The 24,014-nt window shown below is 42.7% G+C and overlaps 1 long non-coding RNA gene across 2 annotated transcripts; it reads right to left on the minus strand.

Annotated features, from left to right (window-relative positions):
- Window positions 1-1,512: 1,512 nt before the first annotated feature.
- Window positions 1,513-22,069, minus strand: LOC112546530 (uncharacterized). 2 transcript variants are annotated; one of them, XR_012900868.2, is made up of 4 exons: window positions 21,978-22,069; window positions 5,623-5,735; window positions 2,929-3,131; window positions 1,513-1,715 (listed from the first exon to the last, which is right to left on the minus strand). It is a non-coding gene; the product is annotated as an uncharacterized LOC112546530 (long non-coding RNA). The 2 variants fall into 2 exon arrangements; XR_016348698.1 differs by lacking the exon at window positions 1,513-1,715 and adding an exon at window positions 2,284-2,561.
- Window positions 22,070-24,014: the final 1,945 nt, after the last annotated feature.

Genomic DNA, 24,014 nt, shown 5'->3' on the forward strand with positions numbered 1-24,014 from the left:
ATTTCGAAATAACTGATGTTATTTCAAAACAACAAAGTACGCGTCTACTCAGCAAGCCATTTCAAAATAATTTTGAGATGGTGGACTTCTTACTCTGACTTCTGTAACCTTCATTTCACTAGGAGTAAGGGAAGTCAAAGGAAGAGCATTCTTCCTTCGACTTCCTGTTGTGTAGACAGCGCCAAAAGCTGAATTAAGCTATTTTGACTTCAATTACTAAGTTGACCTAGCTGAAGCTGCGTGTCTTAATTCAACTTTTGCCTTGCAGTGTAGACATACTCTGAGTCAGGACAACTCAACTTTGGAAGCCCCAGGGACCACAATGATACTCACAGCACATGACGAGGGCCACAAATTAAGTGTGGTTGTATATATGCAAATAGCTTCTTTCTCACTGACAGGCATGAATACAAAGATTAAGCCTTAAGTCGTGGTGCCGGACTCACACGTGGCCAGTGTAAGCCAGTCAGCACCTCTCAGGCTCTGCCCACAAGTTTAAGCAGCCAGTGTTTCCCACAATGCCCTGGTGCTCCTGGCACCTCCTTTCTGGGGGCTAGAAACGCCAACACCCTGTATCCATCTGTTCCAGCCAGCCCGTCCACTTGTGTCTTTCAATGCTCTCCCCTCCTGGGAGATACCTCACAGTTGCGGAGCGTGTTCCCAGTGGAGGCCACGTTCAAAGGATCCCACCCATGGGCCATGTGTTGAGCCTTGCGTAAACCCAAACCATGCTGTGGGCCACAAATAAACAGGCCACGGGCCACATGCAGCCCATGGGCCATGTGTTGAGTAGCCCTGCTCTACGTAGTCTCAATGACACTAGGTGGGACAGTACAACAAACCCAGAAGGTATGTGTTACACAGGCATAAGGAGTAAAATTGTGGGGCAGCTCTCTACCAGAATGCCTATACAAGGAGAAAACTCTCCTCACCATTTCTAGGGCACCTTCACATCCTTCACACCTTCTTATGTGTTGTGGAGAGTCAGAAACAGGAGAGAAGTTCTAGTCCAACTCATCATATGGAGTGAAATCCTGGGCCTGTTGAAGTCAAAGTCAAAATTCCCAAGGACTTCAGTATAGCCAGAATTTCACCGTTAGTTCTTAGAACAGCTAGATTTGTGATACTAGCTTCTTTTGCTGAAAGCAATTCCCAGTTTTCTGACAGAACATTCTGGAAAACTCCACAAAAGGAATCTGCTTCTGGGATTTGTGCTTGTGGCACAGTTATTTCTCCTTAGCTGTGTCCAGAAAATGAATCAAACTGGTACTGGAAAAAAATGTGGTAATTTAACAGCAGCATGTTGGGAAGGAGATAAAAAGTCATAAGTATGGTGGGGGAGGGGCAACAGACTGAATTCTCTAAATTTAGATGGTGCCTTAAGAAAGTGACAGGTGGTCCTCAAAACTTACTGGAGCAGATTAAATAAATATAGATCTTGAAATTAGATGGCTAGGAAATAAAATATTAATTTAAAAATACATTTAAAGCAAACTCAGACGGAACAAACAATCCTATTTTCATAATTTATTCAAAAATCGCCAATCCTAAAGGCTCAAAAAATACAAGTCAGGTGCCCAAAAATGAGTGATTCCAATTCATCTGATCTAAATATAAAAAAATGGGGTGCTGGTAATTTGTCTTTGGATTTTGAATCTTCAGAGTTCATGCTTTCAAGGTTTTCTGCATCACAATGAATGAGGGATGGGTGGTATCTGGATATGAAATGAAATTGTCATGTAATAAGATAGTTTCAGGAACTATGACTTTAAAAAAACACCAAATATTGAATGGTTTCCAATAAAATCATGCAAAAACACTGAAACTTGTCAAACGTTTCAGCTTTCATAGTAAAAAATATAAATTGTGCAAACTGTTCCCTGCCCTGCTGCAAGCGTGAGATGCACAGGCTCACATTAGGTTAGCATGCTGTTTATGAGGCGCTTAGAAGTCTGAAGATAGTGCACAGGTTACATGGTGATGACTCTTCTTCTTGCTCCAAGGCATCATAATAGAATACATGGAGATATACCTATCTATAGAATTGGAAGGGATCTTGAGAAGTCATTGAATCCAGTCCCCTGTCCTCATGGCAGGACCCAGTACTATCCCTGACAGATTTGCCCCAGATCTCTAAATGGCCCCCTGAGGGATTGAGCTCATAACCCAGGGGTGAGCAGGCCAATGCTCAAATCACTGAGCTATCCCTCCCATTTTTGATTAATAGAAAAGTAACATAGACCATATGGTTAGTTAAGAAAAAAGCATCAAGAAGAAAGAAAACTGATCACACTAGAAAGCTGTAAAATACTTATACACTTTCCTTATACTTCTTTTCCCATCAGCAATTGCTTTAGTTACCATAAGGATGTAATCTAATAAATTACGGGAAGATGAAGAAGGAGGCAGAAGAAGGCATTATGTGTATATAATTGCAGATGGTGGAAGATTCAGGGGATGCTCTTTACAACGTGATCCATGCTCTTGGAAAGTTTTGATGACCTTGACCTTGACTCATTTAAAGTTCATTGCTTCAGTTTTCTAGAAGTCCTTTGTAATCACTGGCTAACAGAAAATCTAATTAAGCTGCGGAGTCAGAAACCCCTGATCAACCACAAAGGGTCATTAAGACACACAGAAACCAACTGTGTCTTACACATTTTTCATTTCTTGCAGTGAATTTTGAGCAGAATATTTTGAGACAGCTCTGAGACTGTAAGGGATGTATGTATATTTCAGCACTGTTTAAATTTAAATTCCTCACATTAGAATTGAAAGTGACCTTTTACTATTGTGAAGTCAAGGAATGAAATAGCAAATCAAAGAATTCCCATATCTGTTATCAGGAAAACATGCTTTCTCATTTAGAAGGAACAGAAGGAAGGAGTTAGGTTACCATAGTGATCAATGAGGAAAGGACATGGTTACCTGGATACAGAATTGCTTCTATCCAGTGAAACAGCCTTTCTTTTATTTGTTTATTGATGAGAGATCAAAGCTAGCTCTTCGCTCACAGAAAAGTCTAAAGGTTAGGATTGGAACAGCTGCTCTGCCTCAGATTTGTGTGCAGGAGAGCAGAGATTTCCAGAACTTTCTTTCTGCAGGATGTCAGCTGCCTTTTTTTTCCTTATCTGAAAAATAATAGTTCTCATCATTGTCAAAACATAAAAAGAGCAGGTAGCTAAATTGGATTAATTGTCACATCTTTTGCCATCTGAAAAGTATCTGTGTATGCACGCGCACGCGTGCGTATGTATATGTTCAACAGACCATTAAGGACGCCTCATTTAGTCTTTCATTGCATTTGTGGAGACAAGCCTTTCCTCGCAAACTATAATTGTGTTCTACAGACAATATTTAAAGTGCCCACACTACCAGCTGCTCCTCCTTATTAGAGCCCTACTCAAGATCAAAATGTCCCTCCATCCCACACACACCTGGTGAGGCTGTATTGTAATAATGGAGCCATTGAAGCTGAAAATAATGTCACAAAAAAACTAACTTGGACCCAAGAAACAATTGGGAAATTCTATTTCTAATAGGGTGGCCAGATGTCCAGTTTTTTTTACCAGACCACCCTGTCAAAAAGGAATCCTGATGGCTTTGGTCAGTCCCACTGACCAGACCATTGAGTGTCCAGTTTGTGGTGGCATGCCATGGGGCTGATAGGCTTCCTACTAGCTTCTACACCATACAGCTTCCAGGAAGCAGCCAACATGTACTGTCCCTCCAGCTCCTATGTGGAGGATCAGCCAGAGGGCTCAGCATGCTTCTTACACCTCAAGCATTGCCCCTGCAGCTCCCATTGGTCATGGGTCCCAGCCAATGGAAGCTTCAGAGGCAGGGCCTGTGGATGAGGCACTGCGCAGAGCCACCTGCCTGCCTGCAATTCTGCATCAGAGCTGGGGGGAGGAGAGAGTCATACTTCTGGGAGCTGCTTGAGGTAAGCACCTCCCACAGCCTGCACCCCTAACTCCTCCTGCGGCATAGCCCCAAACTCTGAGCCCTCCTGCCCTCTGAACCCCTCGGTCCCAGCCTTGAGTACTCTCCTGCACCACAAACCCCTCATCTCCAGCCCCACAACCAAAGACAAAACCCCATACAGAGCCCTCACCCCTTGAGCCAACCCAGTGAAAATGAATGAGTGTGAGGAGAGAGAGCAAAAGTGGGATGGGGAATTGAGGAAGTTGGGGGGGCTCAGAGAAGGGATGGGAGTAGGCAGGGACTTGGAGGTACAAGGCAAGGGTGTTTGGTGTTGTGCAAAGTTGGCACTTTTTTATATGTTGTGGTTTCTGTGTTTGTATAATATCAAGTTGTATATTTGGTCTTTGCTGAAACCTTTCTTGAGGTCTTAGAAGGACTTGCACAGCATTCACCTAGTATTTCAACTGCTCTGGGTGTTGGGGCCAAAGCCCAAGATCTTCATGCCTGGGATGGTGGCCTATAACCTGAGCTCCATCACCCAGGACTGAAGCCAAAGCCTGAGCCCAGTCTAACACCAGCTCTGGTGACCCCATTTAAATCATTCTGAGGTCCCGACCCACAGTTTGAGAACTGCTGATTTTAGCTCATTGTGCAAGGATGAGGGAAATTCATTCTTCATAAGGCAATCAGATTGATTTCTGATGCACTATTTAATTATCAAACTCTGGCTTTTTTGTAGTTTTGCAACTATTAATTTTTCTTAAAATTATCCTGTTAATGTGGTCTGTCTTTCAATGGACTCTTGGTAGCAAATACTTTCTCAGGACAATTCTATGCTGTGTATAAAAAAAAACTAGGGTCTGTAAAAATGACTGTTCCTCAAAGTACTCCTTTTTTTTTTTTTTTTTTTTTGGCCAGTTCTGTTTTCATTGATAAAGATCACTGATACCTTTTTAGTAGTGTAATACCTAATATGCATTTGAGACCTATTTTAATAAGAAATCACTACTTTAAATTATTTCTGTAGTGCATCCATATAATTTTAAGCTTTGTTAGCCTAACATCACTATAAATAAATACCTGTATTTTCTTTATATCCCGTGCTTCCAAACTTACCATAGAAGATAACTTTTAATCAGAATTCAAGAAGCATTTACTGCTGTTGGTATTAATTCTGCAGTTTTTCAGTCACTGCAATTTAGCGATAAGCATGCTATTTATTTTTAATTCATTCAATCCACTGTTGAGTCATAGACAGGATTTTGATTTTCAATTAGGCAAATTGACAGGAAAAACCTAATTTCTCAGAAAAATAAGTAACCTAGAGAACCTTGTCAATTTGTACAAAAGCCATATATTGCTGTTAGCATTCAATAAGTAATTCTCCAATTACAGTGTTTTCATAGCATACTGTCAGGCTTCATGAAGGTGTACAAACACATATCATTACTGACATTTTTCAGATCCCTTGGAGTTAGCACACTCCAAAGTGCAGGTACTAGAAGCTAGCTTGTATTATTTGTTAACCAATTCACTCCACACAATACCAGGCTTTGAATTTAAACCTTAGCTACCTGCTGTTTTCAATAGATAAAACAGTGAAACGGCATTGAGGAGTGAGAAGAATGTGTGAGATAGGGAAAAGGGTATTTTACAACCTTGAAACCCAAAAATAATGGGGGGGGGGGGTTTCTTCACCTGTTACAAAGAGTAGGAATCAGAACAGGAAGGAACTTCAAGAGGTCAAGTCCAGTCCTCTGCACTCATGGCAGGAACAGTGATAGAAATGTAGCCGTGTTAGTCTGGTGTTGCTGAAACAAAATACAGGACTATGTTGCACTTTAAAGACTAACAAGATGGTTTATAAAGCACCTTAGACAGTCTATGACAGGTATTTATCTAACCTGATCTTAAAAATCTCCAATGATGGAGGTTCCACAACATCCTTAGGCAATTTATTCCAGTGCTTAACCACCCTGACAGGAAGTTTTTCTTAATGCCCAACCTAATCCTCCCTTGTTGCAATTTTGGGCCATTGCTTCTTAAACTATCATCAGGAGTTATGGAAAATAATTTTTCCCTTCTCCTTGTAACACCCTTTAAGGTACTAAAACCTATTATCATGTCCCTTCCCAGTCTTCTCTTTTCCAGACTAAACAAAACCAGTTCTTTCAGTCTTCCCTCATAAGTCATGTTTTTTTACCTCTAATCATTTTTGTTGCTCTTCTCTGGGCTTTCTCCAAATTGTCCTCATCTTTTCTGAAATATGATGCCCAGAACTGGACACAGTACTCCAGCGGAGATCGTGTGGATTAAAGTAGAAGAATTACTTCTCGTGTCCTACTTACAACACTCCTATTAATGCATCCCAAATAATGTTGGGGTTTTGGGTTTTTTGCAAGCGTCACACTGTTCATTCATATTCAACGTGTGGTCCACTAGGATCCACTGATCCCTTTCCACAGTACTCTTTTCTATGCAATCGTTTCCTATGTTGTATGTGTGAATCAATTGTTCCTTCCTAAGTGGAGTACTTTGCATTTATATCTATGGCAAAGATGTATTTCCAGTTGCCTCTTTATTTGCATTACAGTAACATCTAGAAATTTCAAGTGTCAGAGCCCCATTATGAAAGGCACTGTACAGACAACTAGTCTCTTTCAAAGAGATCTGATAATGTAGGTGCCCTAGTTTTCTAAACAAGACAAGAATTTGGAAGTTTAGGGATGTCTCTCAGACTCTTCAGAGAACAATATTACGATCCTGAAGTTCTGCTGAGGACAATCGCCTATTATTTTCCATCAGTGTCATTTCCTTCTTTAGGGCTAGCCTTCTGCTGGGATATTTGTCAAGCAATAAGGATCGGTATGTTGTTCGTCTTACTCAAATAAAACAGCTGTTGCTGATATACACTGAATAATTCATGAACATTTAGACATTGAATCTGTCAGATCTGCTTGAGCTGAGCCTTAACTTGAAGTTCAGTGAATTTGCAAACAGCAGCCCATGCTCCAACCTGTAAGCATGAGCTGCAGTTGACAGAGCTACTAAACTGATTTCCACACACCCCCTACGTCTGCTCATCTTATTCTCCATATATGTTGGAGATACATTCTGCTCTCCATCTTCAGATCAGGTGACCCCCAAGTTCTTTGTAGATACTGGCTGATTAGAATAAAATAAACTTTGAAGGGTCTTTAAGGGAAGCAGAGGAAGGAGGCCACTGTGCCCTATCTCTAGGACAACTGGAGCAAGGAAAACATGTTCCTCTGTAAATGACATAGGAACAGTGAAGACCCATAATCTGTGCAGACAGTAACCAGAGTACCACAGGAGATTCCCTGAATACCACACTCTAAAGGAAACACCTTATCTTTAGTATATTCCTGCTGATTTTCTTATGATTAAGAAAAAAATACCTTAGGTTTATCTTGTGTGTGCACTGCAATCAGGGTGTGTGATTGCAGTATGTGTAGACATATTCCAAGCTAATTTTAATCTAGCTAGCTCAGGCATGACACTGGGAGCTTTAATCTAGCTAGTTCTATGCTTCTCTCCCAGAAAAAGTTTAAACAAATGTATTGAGGGGGCTAGTGTGCTCTGTACCACTGCCCTCTACTGAAGGAAATTATGAGTGGTTACTTGTGTGTCAGATTTTGTAATGTATCCCTTCTAATAGTCATTATCCTTTAGCTGAGGTGGTGGCCTCTTCCTTTAGAATAGGATAATATGATTTCTATTCTTCCTATCACAGTTCTGAGGACAGCATAATGACAATACAATACTAAGTAGTCACATAGATGTGATAGATTACAGCATTTGTATGGTCTTTTCTGTTTTCAAAATGTTGCACAAATATTAGATAAAAAGGCACCTTCTACAAAGTTAAATAAGTTAAAAGATAATGAGAGAAGCAATCAGTAGGGACTGATAATAGATTGTCCTCATAAATAAATTATGATTCATTGCTTCATTATTTACCTAACTTCACAGATCCCAAATTAACAGATTAGCAGCATCAGTGAAATAAAATCCACTGAAAGATGCTACATAATCTTCATATAAGTGGAGAATCAAGGAAATAAAGCAGAAGGCAAAAAGGGAAAATATAAAATTGGAACATTTGTTCAGATGAGAAGTTTTGACAGTGTCACTAACTCCTCTCATTGTGAGCAGTGTTCCAATATAATTAGGCAGCTTGTTACAAAGAATCAGATCTAATGACTTTTCTTGTAAATGTTTGCGTGGTAGGGGTTTCACACTGTCAGAGTCTTGGAAGTATAATTGAACAGAAGGGAGGGTTTTACCTTTTGTCTGGCTTATGTATAGAGACAGGTCTGAGGAGCTGGCAAGCATTATTAAAGCTCTGAAGTGGCAATATTCTCCAATACTACAAAATTATTTCCTCACATCTGATAGATTTTTTTCCTCTGTTTGTTGCTCATTCAATATGATCTATTTAACCCCTACTGTTATCAGTAAAGAAGCTGCAGATGTTGTCAATTAACAGAGCAAATGCATTAATGTCTGCGCCTTTTCATGTCAGGCTTATTTTAAGGGCTGCATGAGCCACAGTGTGGACACTGGCTAAATCTGAACCAGTGAAGGCTGAGGGGACTAATTGTCCAGTGTCTTGAAAAGATATACAAGTCAGGTCAAAGCAAGTATAAAAATGTAACCTGATTTAGAGAGTGGAGGGTTCTGTTTTGGTGGCATTTTGCAATTGTGTAAATGTCTACACAAAAGGTAAGCTGGGACTCTATATTTCTTTTTATGAGTATGTAAGTCAATCCCAAAATATGCTTTTGCAGGTTCATTCCTGGAAGGGTCTCTCTGCTCCCACTGACTTCAGTGGGAAGTAAGTCATAAGTACTCAAAAGCTGCATAGGTTCAATAGGGATCTTTATAATGCTCAATCCATTGGTCAAGCTATTGTTGCCTGCCAATAAGGATGGCACCATCTTTTGCTTTAAGGTTTGCTGTCATTTCACAAATTGGATCAAGTGCCTGTTTACTCTATCAGAGGTGCCACAAATATCTCCTCCTTGAAAGCAGGTCTGAATCTTTTTGCACAGGTCTTGCTGGTACTTCTGGACACGCATTCTGGTTGTTTTCTGGACTGCAGCCTTAGCCTCTTAGAAAAGTACTAGGCTTAGTTGGCTGTTGAAGTAAAGTTAGGTGAGCTTGTGGAGAGGGGGGAGGGTTCTGCTCTGTGAGAGGGAGCAACAGATGTTCAGAGGTTGCAAACCAGTCAGACTGGAATAATAAAGGAAAAACAAAGACATCTTTGGCACTCACCAGTGTCTTATTCTTGAAATTTTCCCCACAAGGTGTCAGAGTCAGGGGAAACATTGATAAATACTAGAGGGGTACAAGCACTGACAAAAGACTTCTTGATAGCAAATACTGTATCACAGGGATGGGCAAAGTATGGGCTGCAGGCTGGATCCAGCCTATCTAACGTTTCTGTCCAGCCCGGGGGCAACACAGCATTCAGGCAGGCTACCTGCCTGCCACAGCTCCATAGTACTTCTGGGAGTGGTGTAAAGCCATGATGTGTGGCTCTGGGGCAGGCAGGCAGCTTGCCTGAGCACCCTGCTGTGCCATGGGCTGTGAAACACCTATGGTAAGCCTCTCCCAGCAAGATTCTGCACCTCACACCCCCAACACCCCTCACCCTTTCCTGCATTTCAACACCCTGCACTAGCCTGAAGCTCCTTCCTGTACCCAACTCCCTTCCAGATCCTGACCCCCTCCATTAATATAGTAATACGTGTGTGTCCCATGATGATTTAGCAAAATTTGTGGAGTGAAAAAATTATAGACCATCCCTGCTAAGTAACCTTAGATCATTTTCAGGTTTGACAGACCAGTAAATGCGATAATTTATTTCATCTAGTGATCCAATTTCAGAAAGTCTCATCTCACTGAGGGCTGCAATATTACATACTGGGTCAGACCAAAGGTCCATCTAGCCCAATATCCTGTCTTCTGTCAATGGCCAATGCCAGATGTCCCAGAGGGAGTGAACACAACAGGGAATCCTCAACTGATCCCTCTCCTGTTATCCATTCCCAGCCTCTGACAAACAGAGGCTAGGGACATGGCTGCTCCCCATCCTGGCTAATAACCATTGATGGACCCATGTCTCCATGAATTTATCTATTCTTTTTTTTTTTGTTTTTTGAACCCTGTTAAAATCATGGTCTTCACAACATCAATATATTCACACCCAGTTGATGTGGCTCTCTGTTGATTATGGCTTTTTTCCTAAGTTCACAGTCTTTCAGTTCATGCCCTGCTCACATAGGGTATGTCTAGACTACATGGCTCCATCGACAGAGCTATGTAAATGAGTTTACTAGACATAGGAAAATGACGTGGCAATTTAAATAATCGCCCCTTCATTTACATCAAAATGGCCACTGCGCTGTGCTGATCAGCTGTTTGGTGGTACAGCGGGGCAGTCTGGACGCGCCACAGTCGACAAGGGAAGTCTTTGTCGACCGCTCTGGTATGCCTCGTGAAATGAGGTTTACCGGAGCGGTCAACAAAGGCTTCCCTTGTCGAACACGGCTCGTCCAGACTGCCCCACTGTGCCACCAAACAGCTGATCAGCACAGCGCAGTGGCCATTTTGATGTAAATGAAGGGACGATTATTTAAATCGCTGCTTCATTTTCCTATGTCTAGTAAACTCATTTACATGGCTCTGTCGATGGAGCCATGTAGTCTAGACATACCCATAGTGTGAGCATTCCAATAAGCAATGATTACAGCCAAGAAAGAAATTGAAGTTTTTAGCCCTTCTTTTCTAGGACTTGCCCCAAATCGGGGCCAGCAGGCCATCCCACATTAGGGCTGCTTGCTTATATGAGCTGCTGCCAGACACCTGGGTCTTTCCCCACCAGGATGAAGGACTGGAAAGCATAGTCCTTTGATGTGTACACTTATACAAAACAAGGAAGGTCAGAGGTCCTCTACCTACTCCTTAAACAAGGACTGTAGAACTTCAATGGTAAGACAAAAAGCAAGACAACTGGCATAGGCCTGCTGCAGCTTCTAGACAGAACACCAGTCTGAGCTGAAGGAAGTACCTGCATTGTCACATCTGCAACTGCTCCTTCTCTAAATGGGTGTCATGCAGGCAGAGGTGCCTCCCCCACCCCTGACTGCCTGTGCAGGACTTCAATAGGCAGCTGCACGGCCACGTACCTTAAAGGAAATTTAGGTCCAAGCCAGAGTGAAATTGGGACCGTGGGTCTGAGCTTTTCAGTGTAGATGCAGCCCTGACTCAAGTCCTGGGATTCCATAAAAAGGATCTCTCAATCACATGGGCCAACTTGAGGTGGGCAAACTATGCGCACGTGAGTCTCATCACCAACTAGATTAAGGTTAAATAGTAATTTCAAATGATGGAAATAACATTTTTGGGGAGAGAAATTGACCTTCAAGGGAGTCTGGCCCAAAGAATAAAATATTCAAGTGACGCTGAACTTGCCAAGACCCAAAGATAAAAAGGGGATTCAAAGGCTGCTAAACATATTGCTAGGGTCCAAGCTTCTAGCTCTGGCCCCCTAGTTGCCCTGCTCGGCCCCCTGGCTCATGGACCCCAGATGCTGATGGGCCCCTGGAATCAGGCTCCACTCTTGGGCACTGGGCTCTGGCCCTGGCTCTAGCCCCAGATGCTAAGCTATAACCTCAGCCGCTGGCCCAGCTCTCTGGACTGGCAACATCCATGATCCTGCTGTACTGGTTTTTCCCTGGTTGTGTTCCAACCCAGGAGTATCCATTGGGTCCCTGATGATGCCAGACCACAGATGTTGTGGGACCAGAAAGGGTTAACCTGTAATAACATTGGGTATGTCTACACTACAGAGAAGATCGAAGCTGCTGCTTTCGCTCTTTCAGGGTTCAAATTAATGGGTCTAGTGAAGACGCACTAATTTGAACTGAGAGGGGTGCTCTGATCAATGCCGATAGTCCTGCTTCCATGAGGAGTAAGGGAAATCAAAGGGAGAGTGCTCTCCCTTCAACTTCCTGTGGTGTGGGCAGCGCCAAAAGCTGAGTTAAGGTACTTCAACTTGAGCTACACAATTAATGTAGCTGAAGTTGCATTTCTTAATTCTACCTACTCCCAAAGTGTAGGCATACCCAAAGAGTGGGCCATAGCTCAAGAACATGATGGGGGAGGGATAGCGCAGTGGTTTGAGCATTGGCCTGCTAAACCCATGTTGTGAGTTCAATCCTTGTAGAGGCCATTTAGGGATTTGGGGCAAAAGTTTGTCAGGGATGGTACTTGGTCCTACTGTGAAGGCAGTGGACTAGACTCAATGACCTTCAAGGTCCTTTCTAGTTCAAGGAGATAGGCAATCTCCATTAATTTAAAAAAAATTAATTTAAAATTTTAATTTAAATAAGGGATTCCTTGACTTTGCTAAAATGTATGACTTTCATCATGAGACATCCCAGATATTCTCAAACCCATGGATTAGCTGAGTGGGGAGTGTGTATAATGAAGAACTTGGTCAGAAAAAGCAATGAATGCAAGAGACAATCCATATTTAGCAGTACTCAGTGTGGAAAGTCATCTGACGAACTCTAAAAAAGACATACAAATAATTGGATTATGAAATATGGGACAAAACCAAAGGATTGCTAGGAAGTCTGCGATAGTGAGGAAAATACTGGGCAAGTAGAATCAAGTGAAATATTACAATAAAGGAGAAATCTTCTCCACGGCTAAAAAACAGACTCAAGGAGAATTTGGCAAGATGTGCGCCAGTCAGTCAAGGTGACAATAATCAAAGAAAAATCACCTTGCTTTTACTGATAAAAGACAAAGGCAAAATCTTAGAAAAGGAAGGTGAATGCATAGCTTAAGACAGTAGTTCTCTGGAGGTACTGTAGGGGGTCTGTGGAAAGTTTAGGAAAGGAAAAGAAAAGTAAGGATAGGGCCCACAGCAGGACTGGGACTTTCCACTAGATTATTCTTGCCCAGGGCTCACCATTCACAACCAGCCACATGCACACTGTCTCCCACTCGTGGGAGGGGATCTGGATACCTCAGGAGGCACCATGCCTCCTCCCACTGCCAGCAGTGCTGCTGTTTATGCTCCAGCCGTCTTCCCCTCCCAGTCCCGCGGTGGGTCCAATCCTTACTTTTTTTTTTTCTTCCCCATAGCTCCGTGCCAGGGAAGGTGCTGCCTTTGGCCATAAGACACCCCCCCTTGTGGTATGCTCCATGGATGAGCAGGGAATGGAGGTGGTAGGAGCTGAGGAAGCAGCGCTGGCCAAGGGTCATGCTGGCTGCCACTTCCTGCCGCTCCCCTTGTGGGGGGTCCGTAAAATTTTAACGGATTGAAAAGGTGTTCGTATCCTCAAAAAGGTTGGGACCCACCGGCTTAAGATACCTAATAGCTGAGCTAAGTGACAGCAGACATACCAGGAGAAAACAAGTCATAACCGACCAGTTGTTGAATAAGACTGAACAGTCTGTTACAGACAAGGATGGGCCCAAGGAGGGTTTTCAGATTGGGAAGATTGCAGAAGCATCCTAAGAGATTGATTGAGACATGCTGTTGCGTTATAACCTGAAGTGTTCTTCAGCCAGTTGCTGTATTTATCATTAGCTGAGTTTAACAGCATTTTACTTCAAGAATTTTAGAAAGGGAACTAAAAAGAGCAGATGTGCTATAAAGTAAATCATCTGGCAAACTTTGTAGAGATACCACACTCCCTATATACTCTGTCACAGGAAACCAAAGCCTGCATAAATACTTCTTACTGGGGCAGAAACAAAGAACCACAGGGTTGGGCAATTGTAGGCAGCAGTTACATGGAACAGCAGAACATTTGCTACCTCATTTCTATACTTTGTTCTATTCAATGACCTTAGCAAATTAGAGAAATGGTCAGAGGTCAACAGGATGAGGTTTAATAAAGAGAAATGCAAAGTGCTCCACTTAGGAAGGAACAATCAGTTCCATACATACAAAATGGGAAGCGACTGTCTAGGAAGGAGCATGGCGGAAAGGGATCTAGAGGTCATAGTGGACCACAAGTTGAATATGAGTCAACAGTGTGATGCTGTTGCAAAAAAAGCAAATATGACTCTAGGTTGTATCAACAGGTGTGTTGTAAGCAAAACTCGTGAAGTCATTCTGCCGCTCTACTCTGCACTAGTTAGGCCTCAGCTGGAGTACTGTGTCCAGTTCTGGGCGCCACATTTCAAGAAAGATGTGGAGAAATTGGAAAGGGTACAGAGAAGAGCGACAAGAATGATTAAAGGTTTAGAGAACATGACCTATGAAGCCAGGCTTCATGAACTGGGCTTGTTTAGTTTGGAAAAAAGAAGATTAAGGGGGGACATGATAGCGGTTTTCAAATATCTAAAAGGGTGTCACAAGGAGGAAGGAGAAAATTTGTTCCTCTTGGTTTCTGAGGACAGGACAAGGAGTAATGGGCTTAAAGTGCAGCAGGGGAGGTTTAGATTGGACATTAGGAAAAAATTCCTAACTGTCAGGGTGGTCAAATATTGGAATAAATTGCCAAGGGAGGTGGTGGAATCTCCCTTTCTGGAGATATTTAAGAACAGGTTAGATAGACATCTGTCAGGGATGGTGTAAACGGAGCTTGGTCCTGCCTTGAGGGCAGGGGGCTGGACTCGATGACCTCTTGAGGTCCCTTCCAGTCCTATTATTCTATGATTCTATGATAATAAACAGTTTCTTGACACCGGTATGTTTACCAGCAAGATACTACACCTCTCAGGGAAGGTGATTGCAACTGATTATCATATCCCTGACATCTGTGGGGATTCAGGCTGTTTTGAGATCTTGTCTTCCACTCATTACTCTCACTAAATGTCCTGAATTACTGCTGAAATATACTAAGCTAAATGTTCAATTTATAACATCCTAAAATGCTTATTTTGGTGTTTATGTATACACCCTAGTAGAAGATCTAATGGATGATCTGAGACAAATTTGAAGGTCTGAGAAAAGCAACAGAATGTTTAGGGCTCTAGAGGGACTGATCTCAGATTAAAAGAAATATCTATTTACAGCATCACTAAACACCAACTACATATCTGAAGACTAAATGGGGAATGAAATTTAGGGTAGTAGTCAGGGGTACTATGTAACTAAGAACAAAACCTAAAATTAAAATCTAGGCTGCACATCAGAGAATTCCTAATATTAGGCTATAAAATATTCTTCAAAAGAAAGCATGGAGATTGTAATTTAGGATAGTTTATTTTTAAATTATATTGCATGACTACAGAACAATTCCACACAGGGAAATGGCTGGTACCTTCTCCTAATTATTGGGCCTTTAACAGAAAATTGTTTGGCCAGAGTTAGTTATCTGAAATTTGGCTGAATTCAACTGAATAGCTATTCAAAATTGGATTTAAATACACATTGAACCTCTCCAAAGTGTGAGACTCTTATCTGGCAACATCTGTGGTCTGTCAGGAGCACTGATATTTCCGGACCAGAGAGCCCCAGCAGACTGGAGTCCAGCAGCAGAGTGCCAATGACTGGGAGCCCTGCCAGAGTTGGGAGTCCTGTTGGACCTGCAGCAGTGCTCCCTTATTCAATCTCAACTGGTTATCTCCAGGCAATTTTCCCTCTCTGGGATATTCACCTCTCCAAACAAAATGCTTGGAATGATCCACTTCCACCCTGACTTTATTAGTTTAATTAACATAAGTAACTTCCATCTATCTAATCTATCTAAATTTATATATAAATATAGAAGTTACTTGTGCTAATGAAACTAATCAAGTCAGGCCTGTGGCATTTAAGAAACTAATAGATTTATTAGGGCATATATATATATATATATATATATACACCTGCTTCTGTAACTTCCACTCCAATTCATCTGATGAAGTGGGTTTTACCCACAAAAGCTTATGCCCTAATAAATCTATTAGTCTCTTAAGTGCCACAGGACTCCTCATTGTTTTTACAGATACAGATTAACACAGCTACCCCTCTGAGACTTCTCATAGACAAAGCAAGCTGGCAGTATCTCTATCCAAGTGGTTTTTTTCCTTAGATGGTGTGAGTAAAGCACGCACTAAAACTTTTGACCTCTGATCATATACATAATAGCCACTTGCTTTGAAATTAGCATTCTCTGTTAAAGTCCTTAAAATTTTCATTAGCATTCCCCAAAGATTCTTTGGCATCTGAGTTATTTAGTTACAGTGGCATTTACCATGTAAAACTTTTGCTATTTCATTCTGATAGGAACAGGTAAGAAAAAACAATGCATGTAACATCTCATTGGTTTTAGGCTGCTTAAACACACCATACACTCCTTATACATGTAAGCAGGGGCTGAACTGCTGCTTGCTATCAGCCAGCTAAAAGGAGGGGTGGGTGTGCCCCCTACAATTGTTTAGCTCTGCAAAGTAATTAACTGTTGATATGTAAATACAGCTCAGGAGAAAATATGAGGTGTGGCTCTGTAAATCCCATTCAGCCAGGGCTGATGGAGGGTCAGTGTTGAAATGGAATGTGGAGAATTGTAAATAATTTGGGACTGTTGTGGGGGGTCACTAATCATGTTACCCCTAAATGTAGAAACTGTAAAACATGCCACCAGTGCTTGCAGGAGAGACACCACCATCATGGTAAGAGATCTCGGAGGAACAAGCCTCCCCCCTTCCAGAGTTGAGTGAACTAAGCTGGGGGGAAGGAGTAAAGGACTTGAGTCAGTCTGCTTCACACCTGCTAGGTGTGAGCTGTAAGACTGACCCAACCTGCCCTTTTTCCCCCTTCGTTTTAAGGACAGACCTAAAGCAGACTCCCTGAGGAGTCTTTTCTTTTGCTAGTCTAGTGGAAGCTGGATTCCTTTGCCAGTCCAGCTGGTGGCTAAAGAGTTGAAATCACTGAGAGCTGAAATGACTGGTTTGGCTGAGAAGCAGACCCATTGCAGCCAGTGAAGTGGTGGCAGCCAGCAGAGTGGCTGGTGGGAATCGCTGGCTGGTGGTGTAATGTGGCTGGTAGGAGTGGTGGCAGGCGAGGAGCGGTGACCAGCGGCGGCAGGCGAGGAGTGGCAGCAGGTGTGGCGCGGCGACCAGCGGTGTGGCACGGTGACCAGCAGCGTGGCGCGGAGCGGCAGCAGGCAAGGAGCAGTGACCAGCGGTGTGGCGTGGTGACCAGCGGCATGGCATGGAGCGGTGGCAGGTGAGGAGCGGCAACCAGCGGCGTGGCATGGAGTGGAGGCAGGTGACCAGCGGAGTGTCCAGTGGCATGGGACAAGACAGTTGGTGGAGAGTGGCGGAGTGTCGTAAGGTGCCCTCTATCTATTGCCCCCCACCCCCATTTCTACCCAGGTTGGGAGGTGAAACCCTGTGGGTGAACTTTGAGACTCTGGGTGGCACGGACCAGGGACAGAGACTTTTGGGATGTTGGACTCTTTGGACTTCAGGTGATACTTGACTGGGGGGGAGGGCTTAGCTCATGTTTGGGTTATGAACTCTGTTTGTGGTGGTTTCCCCAAGTTAATGCCGTATGACTTCTCTCTCTGTTTCATTAAATGTTTCTTTCCTACACTCAGACTCAGTGCTTGCGAGTGGGGAAGCATTGCCTCTCAGAGGCGCCCAAGGGTGCGTGAATTTCCCAGATTACTGGGTGAGGGCTTGAGCCGGTTCTGTGTGAGATGGACCCCAAGATATTGAACCCAGCCCTGGTTACTGCCAGGCCTACCCGGCAGAAGGGTTACATACATATAACAATTACATTGATCTACATAAGTGAATTGACCTGAACACACTCTAGCATGATCTAGTCAGTCAGTATCACACAACAGGTGTTTTAGTAAAGCAAAGGTTGTGTGCCAAAAACAGCACCAATAAACAACCTCAACATAAATATACTTTTGCATTAGAATCCAAATGATGAGCTCAATCAACTGCCCAAACTTTTAGCCTCAGCTAGAACTGCCATATTTTGATTAGTTTGGGATCATTCCAAGTAATTTCTCGTCGTTTCCACTGAAACTAAGAAATTGACTTATGAAGGCTCAAAAGTTGACCTGGGCTCTTTAAAAGTTTAACAAACTTTAGAAACTATTTTAGTAAACTTAGACAGAAATTTGGGTGATAACTTTTTGCTTCGGTCTCATTACAAACCCTTTGTATCACTCTTTTATTATCCTAAATTCCCTCCATCCTAAAAACTTCTCAAGGAGAACTGGTTTTTGCATGGTGGACACATTTCAATGTCTTCCCTCCTCAACCCAAGACAATGTTCTGTTATATATAAATAGTACCATGCTCATCTCCATAGTACCTGAGTACCATCCAGTAGTGCATTGAAGAATGTGACTAGCATTCATTACATGGGGTATGTTTTCTCATCCTCTCCCCAAAAGAAGTATGTGCAATACTGTCTCCTTTTTTTAACATATGCCTGTTAGGTGTATATTTGTTAGGCAAGGTCAAAGATACCCTTCCACAGTATGTTTACTTCCTCACTGAAAGCAAAATATTGGTGTCAGACTTGCATGATTTCCAATATGTAGCAAATTTTCATTCTAATTCAGGTTAAATGTAAGCAAGTCAATGTTTGCCATGAGCCAGCTCTGATTGAAATCAACTGGCTCAACCTCTGTTCAAATTGTCAGGCAGTATTAAGTCGCAGGGATAATCAGGGAGGAAAAGATAATAAAATTACTCTGATCAAACCTCTGTTCTGAAACCAGCACTTTAAATCCTTCTAGTTTATTTCTTTATTTCAAAATTTCCCTCAATTCCTTTTTTTTTTAAACAAACACCCTTTACTTATGACTGTGAAAAAATTGCAGAGTGCAGACATGAACCCTTCAATTATTCAGATGATGAGTAGACAGACTTTAATCAGATGTACATAAATTTCATTTTGATTTAATAGAGAATTATAGTAGTACACCAATTTGAGGATGATGGAATGAAACATGCGGTATATTTGACATAGATGTGTCAAATTATTCAGATAATTTCAATCAGTGAGGAGAATTTTTGCAGTCTACTGTTTCATGAACATTGGGAATCCTTTTGTATCTTCTGTTCTAAGATTAAACTGGATTGCACCTGTAGACTCCCTGTCATTCATTTACCTGCTGATCCTTTTGCCCTGGAACATGTGTGATCTGCTACATATGAGTTGTTTAAACCTTCTGCCTCAAACATTTTGCCATCTGGATTAGCTATTATAAGATGATGTCGCATGAAGCAGTTTCCCATAATATAGATATGGAAAAATCATGATGCAAAGATCTTGGCATGGCTATTCACAGCTAAAGATGGCCTTTATTTAAAATAGTGTCTGGTTATGTGTTATACAGCTGGTCTTTTTAGGGCCAAGTCTATACTGGCAAGTTACTGCGCAGTAAATCAGCCCCCAGTGCTGTCACTTACACTGTGTCCACGCGGGCAAGGCATTGAGCGCGCACAAACTCTGCAGTTAGCGACCTCTAGGAAAACCACCTCCGTGAGAAGCGTAAAGCATGCTGCATTCTGGATAGAGCGCCGGGGTACCAGTGTGAACATCCAGTATTGGTGTGCTGGGGTATCAGAACTGCATCCTGAGTGGCCTCTGGAACCCTACTCACAATGCCTGTTCTGGCCTCTCTGGTCAGTGTTTGATTTCCACTGCCCTGCTCGGGTGACCAACCAAGTGACCAAGACCCACTCCTGTCGTCTTTTTGAAACTTTAGGGCTCGGGGGACATCCAGCAATGGACCAAGGCAGGAGGAGGAAGTTGTGGCCGAGTGTGCTGAGGCAGAGAGGGCCCAGAACAAGAGGAGGACTCGACATCTATAGAGGCTTGCAGCCAGCAGCTGACTTGTATCCCCAAAGAGCCACCCGCAGTCCTCGGCCAAACTCTCCTATTAATATGACAATAGTCTTTCTTTTCTACTCTAAATATGCTATATAATTTATCAGCATGAATATCCTATACCATATAGTTACCCCACTATTAAAATTAATAGATTGTGTGGGAATTTCTCTAATGTCTGTGTAGTGAACGGGGGGAGGACGCTCACTGACCCTGAGGGGGGAAGAACCCTTCTCTAAGCCTAGATGGTCCCAGTCCAGTCCTGCCCCTTTAACTCCCCAGAAGCCAAGGGATGGGGTATAAAAGCACAGCTCAGAAGCTCAGTAAGGCCCCAGCTGCCGGATGAAGCAGAGGCCTGCCCTAAGCTCCCAAGCCAGGAGGGTCCTGAGGACCTTGCAGAGGCTGAGGGCTGGCCCAGTGTAGGGGTTAATTGTAGAAGAATTGTGTACGTGCCAAGTATAGGGGTGGTAAGGCATACATTCTCCCCCCCCCTTCTCCTATGTCTGATGAGCCAGAAGCAAGCCTCTAGGAACATACTCCATTTAAGATAAGCAATGGTGCCAGTGTAGCCAAAACAAGTTAGAGATAAGGGCCGGAATGCATATCAATCTTGTTTGACCTTGTTTACATGATCAGTACATTTGGGTAAAGGACAAGTAGTACCTGATCGATAGTTAACAGCTAAACCATACATTAGCAAACATTAAGTAACCCCCAGAAATTTCCAAACTGCAAAACAAGGTGAAATCATGGTATATAAGCTGCACAACAGTTATGCACTTTGGACCTCACTGATGGACTCTGGTAGCGGTGCCTCTGAAGCCTAGATGACCTCCCACTCGTCCGCAGCTGAAATGGGGTTCCCAGCTTGCAGAAGGGACATCAGACGCTACTTTTCCTATCATGTTGTTCTTTTAGTTAAGGGGTACAGCTGAAAACTGTCAGGAAATAAACTGCTTGTGTTTGACAAATACTGGTGGAATGTGTTTTGTACTTAGAGGGTACGTCTAAACTACATGCCTCTGTCGGCAGAGGCATGTAGATTTGTTTGTTCAGCAAAGGTAAATGAAGCCGCGATTTAAATGATCGCGGCTTCATTTACATTTACATGGCTGCCGCGCTGAGCCGACAAACAGCTGATCAGCTGTGTGTCGGCTCGCCGCTAGTCTGGACGTTCCCCCTGTCGACATCAAAGTCCTTTGTCGGCAGCCCCGGTAAACCTCATTCCACGAGGAATAACGGGGCTGCCGACAAAGGGCTTTGATGTCGACAGGGGGAATGTCCAGACTAGCGGCAAGCCAACAAACAGCTGATCAGCTGTTTGTCGCCTCAGTGCGGCAGCCATGTAAATGAAGCTGCGATCATTTAAATCGCGGCTTCATTTGCCTTTGCTGATCTGTCTAATCTACATGCCTTTGCCAACAGAGGCATGTAGTCTAGACACAGCCAGAGAATCCAGTGTTGGACCTGAGACTTACTCTTGCTGGCAACACCCAGATTACCAGGCCCCTGCTCTGAAGAGGAGACCTTCTTTACCCTGCCAAAGGGTGCAGACTGTGATGATCCCAAGAGCTGGCAGACAAACAGGTAAATGCCAAAGGGGAATTAGGAAATGGCCTGGGGAAGACGACTACTGTCAGACTGATCTTACAGAATTTTAGAGTGTGTCAGCGTGTTGCGGGCCGGATCCCTGCTGACTCCAGTGGGAGCCAAGGCTGCCACTGTTAGGGCCCTGGGCCAGGATATGGTGGAGTAGGGAGGGCCCACATCTCCACTGCTATTCCACATACCAGGTGGCTGTCTATCCCTCTCCTCTTTTGCCTGGGGCACTGCATTTGTGTTGCTGTCCCACCCTGAACCAGACCTTAGCCTTATTAACTATGGATCTGTCTGTTTACCTGCCCTACCCTGAACCAGAGCCTGGGCTTACCAGCTGCTGAACTACTATTTGTCTTTGTTTGCCAGGCCCATACTGTACTCTGGGCCAGGCGTTTAAAGGGGACCCCTGGGCATTTGTTTACAGGCCAGAGCACAGGTCTAGGGCCCAGGCCTAAACCAGCTGGCTTGCAATCTGTTTTAAGGCTATGATAGCAAGCAAATGCCTTCCAGCTTACCACTTAACGCTACTTTGTGTATATCAACTACAGGCTGATATTTAAAAGATTTTTTCTACAAATAGTCCATCCCAGTGTAATAAGAATGTTGAAAACTGTACCTCTGCCTCGTATTTCCTCTGCTTCTAGTGTGACCAAAGGAAGATTAGAAGTGAACAAAACAAACAACACAATGAATATGAGCAAACTTGAAGCCAAACTATTTATAGGATCAGATTGTTATGAAATTATCATTGTGACATCATAGAACATAAAGTCCTCCCAGTGCTTGACCTCAGACTTTATGGCCACTTTTTTATGTTACAATAGGCATTTCTTTTTAAATAGATGGGATATAAACATCCACTCAAGGTGCAGTCAAACAATGAACAGAATGTTGGGGATCATTAAGAAAGGGACAGAGAACAAGACAGAAAGTATCTATATAAATCAATGTTACACTCTCATCTAGAATACAGTGGTTGCTTCGTCTCAAAGAAAATATAATGGAAATGAAAAAGTTTCAGAAAAGGTCAACAAAAATGATTAGGGGCATGGAATGTCTTCCATATGAAGAGAAACTAATAAGACTAGGACTTTTCAGCTTTGAAAAGAGATAACTAACGGGGGGAATATGATTAAGGTCTATAAAATCATGACTGGTGTAGAGAAAGTAGATAAGGAAATGCTATTTTACTCCTCATAACACAAGAACCAGGGGTCATCAAATGAAATTAATAGGCAGCAGGTTTAAAACAAATAAAAGGAAGTATTTCTACTCAGTCAAACTGTGCAACTCTGACAGAACGTCGTGAAGGCCAAGACAATAACAGGGTTCAATAAGAACTGGATAAATTCATACAGAATAGATCCATCAGTGCCTATTGGCCAGGATGGGTAGGGATGGCGTCCCTAACCTGTTTGTCAGAAGCTGGGAATAAGTGATGGAATAGATGACTTGAACATCACCTGTTCTGTTCATTCCCTCCAAGGCAGCTGGCACTGGCCACTGTCAGAAAACAGGGTACTGAGCTAGATGGACCTTTTGTCCAACCCAGGCTAGCCATTCTTATTGTGCTAAGTACCTCTGATGGTACATTAGGTCACCTTAGGAAAATGTACCAGTCATTTGGACATGAAAAGTCTTTTCCCAACAGGACCAAGGAACAAATACATGTGTTCTCTATTTTGGAGTTAATTGATTTTAACTCATTTTAGTCAACTTGTATTAAACCTCTTGGATTTCTGAGCTCTCTGTTGCTTCTCAATTAGATTGCATTATTTAGCACTAGACTATGTAACTGAGGTTCGCTTTAATTTTTCTGCCTTAACCAGATCAAGTAGCTATGTTGTGAATTCCCAAAGCTTAGCACCTGTCTCCTGCCCCTAAATCCATCCCTCGGGGATGCAACTCCATGCTCTAACTAAACCTCTGACTGCCAGAAGCTGGTACTGTACAACAGGGAATAGAACACTTGATTACTCTGTTCTGATCATTACCTCTACAGCATCTGGCACTTGCCATTGTTGTAAGACAGGATACTGGGCTTGATAGGCCATTGGTCTGACCCACCATGGTCATTCTTACGTAGCTACATTAGTTGATTAGATAGAGAAATGTCTACTTTACTTTCTTGGCAGTGACTATTGTGTGACTCGTTGCGAACATGACCTGAACTGAGCGAGTTTGATACTGGTGTTAAGAGATTAATCTTACTTTGTCAATGGATATGTGTGATCTGATGGAAAGTCACTATAGTTTAACCTTTTTTCTTTTCTTTTCTTTTCTTTTCTTTTCTTTTCTTTTCTTTTCTTTTCTTTTCTTTTCTTTTCTTTTCTTTTCTTTTCTTTTCTTTTCTTTTCTTTTCTGAAATCCCCTTGACCAGGATTCTCTAAATAATATTGCACTCAAAGCTAAGCACCTTATTATAACTTTTTTCTCTACAGACATTTTCATTGGCATGGAACTATCAGTTCCAATGTGCTATGACCAACTTTTTTGCAGTTTGCATTTGAAAGGACTCTATTGCTCCAGGATCAATTAAAAGTTAGATGCTTGTTATCCAGAATGCTTTGATGTGGCTGGTCTTTGTCCATTAAACTTAATCCATTCACTAAGGGCAAGAGATATTTTTCAGAGTAAGAAAATAACCTTCAGT

Source organism: Pelodiscus sinensis, chromosome 1, assembly GCF_052426305.1.
Source record: "Pelodiscus sinensis isolate ZL-2025 chromosome 1, ASM5242630v1, whole genome shotgun sequence".
Lineage (NCBI taxonomy): Eukaryota > Metazoa > Chordata > Testudines > Trionychidae > Pelodiscus > Pelodiscus sinensis.